The following is a 2086-nucleotide window of genomic DNA, read 5'->3' on the forward strand; positions in this document are numbered from 1 at the left end:
AAATATTTTTTTAAAAAATTTACATAAAAAACTACGTCTAGATTGGACTTTTCACAGACGAATATTTATGGAGGAATATTTATTTGTAAGTCTACTTAGAATATTAATTGGAAAATCCTATCAATCTTGGACTATCTTTATTATTTTTGAATTATAAAAATAAACATATTTACAAAAAAAAAAAAAAAAAAAAAACTCAAGCCTATCCAAACTCTTAAATTAATTGAACCTCTACTACAAATATTCATTCTTTTTGTCTTCTACATTTAAAATAATTATTTAATGGTCCTTTTTACAAAATTTTAAGAAATAAGTTATATTTCTTTACACTCTATCAAATCCCTAAGAGATCACAATTGCATTCTCTTGTTACAAGATCAATTCAACATTTAAATACGATCCATGGCAGGCAAGAACGAGAAAAAGAAAAAAAAGAAATAAAGAAAAAAATAAAAAGAAAAACTTGTCTCGTCGTGGAGACACAAAGATTTCATTCATAATCGGATGATAACACTCGACTGAATCTGCAACGCGTCCGGGGCTCTTTCATCCACATGCGGAGCATCGCGGCGGATTCCACGAGGAAAGTAGCTTTTTCTGGCAGTAGTAACTTTTGAGTCTCGGCGAAGCCTTGTGTTCGATCGGGCTACACTCTAGAATTGGATTTTCCTCGCTCTTCGATACAGTAAACTCTTGATAAGCAAATTGATGAAGGGCAGAGTGTGTGTGTGTATGTGTGCGTGTGAGAACAGGAAGACGATACCCTCCCCAATCAGCTTGCGAATTCATCTCATGCCGAGATGGCAGAGTGAGCATCACCGCAGATATCAGTGTCAGCTCTTTTAAATTGTGTGGTACGGAAAGGTACCAAGGCAAGCATTGCGTGGCAGGAGAGACCGAAGCGCATGGCCAACACTCAACTGCCTCTATCGCCATTTTGCTTTCACGATGGGGATCGCCAATGGCCTCATTACCACCGATAGGTATATGTGAGACTCATCACACTAGTGTGCATTACCCCCTGGAAAGCTACACCCAGCGCTTCTGTTGACTTCGATGAACATCGAGTCAGGTCCTCGACTCAGTGCGGATGCTTGAACACCACGAATCTCAACCGCAATTATGATTCTAACGAATTTGGCCATGGACATTCTTTTCGTAAAACTCCCCGTAATTCGCATCGCCCGTACTCAACCTCCATCTCGACAAAGGAGCTCCTGTATAGAGTGTATCCACATCTCACATGGACAAAACCCTCCCAAACCCTTCGACGGAAACACAACCATGTGCACTGCACAGAAGCTAGGGTTTCAACATCAATTACGACTATGGACAACACCTAGGCAGCATTTCTCAACAGAAGCACAACACGAGGAGGATGAACGTACCGGGAGAAGGGAATCGATAATAGTAGCATGCAAGGACACACCTTAAATCCAAACTGGCAATACATACCTCTATGGTGTCGAGTACACGATGGACAGAGATGCAGAGAGAGGAATGATTCGAGACCTATCCAAAACGAACAGTAGTAGAGTAGATGCAGAGGGGTAGGGCAGAGGGGTAGGGCAGAGGGGTAGTAGTAGTAGTAGTCAGAGTGGTCGCATGCAGGTTACGAGGAGGAAAGACAATGACGATGGAGCAGCAGCAGCAGCGATGGGGAGGGAGGAGGAGATACCAGACAGGAAAGCGCAGTGGCGATGCGAATGTTTGGCCCAGAGAAACCACCGCGGGGGCATTGTCCAGAACAGTGCACAATCAATCAATCAATCCCTCCCTTCCTCGTGACCAATGTTGCTTGCTGCACACACGATCCTCCCCTCGCAAGCAAGCACACACGCATGCACCCACACACACACACATGCACGCATTGCGAGGGATGAGCGACACAGAGGCTGCTTCAGACATCGGCAGACGTGGCATTGCTTTGCTGACGTGGATTTGGAATTCCACCCTCAAATGACGTGGCATTTTTGAAACAACAAGGGGTTAATGCTTTCAATGATAGGGTCCATTGGGTGTGGATTGGGATTTCACAGTTAGGATTTTAATTGGTAAATTTTTGAGTGTTGTTTGTACTTTTTTG

At 43.2% G+C, this 2086-nt stretch overlaps 1 long non-coding RNA gene across 2 annotated transcripts; it reads right to left on the reverse strand.

Annotated features, from left to right (window-relative positions):
* Window positions 1–450: 450 nt before the first annotated feature.
* LOC149989406 (uncharacterized) lies at window positions 451–1818 on the reverse strand. 2 transcript variants are annotated; one of them, XR_016502653.1, is made up of 3 exons: window positions 1679–1818; window positions 1456–1512; window positions 451–1217 (listed from the first exon to the last, which is right to left on the reverse strand). It is a non-coding gene; the product is annotated as an uncharacterized LOC149989406 (long non-coding RNA). The 2 variants fall into 2 exon arrangements; XR_016502652.1 differs by having other exon boundaries at window positions 1389–1512.
* Between the last annotated feature and the right edge of the window lie 268 nt (window positions 1819–2086).

The sequence above is a fragment of the Physcomitrium patens genome, chromosome 4 (assembly GCF_059467195.1).
Source record: "Physcomitrium patens ecotype Gransden chromosome 4, ASM5946719v1, whole genome shotgun sequence".
Classification (NCBI taxonomy): Eukaryota; Viridiplantae; Streptophyta; class Bryopsida; order Funariales; family Funariaceae; genus Physcomitrium; species Physcomitrium patens.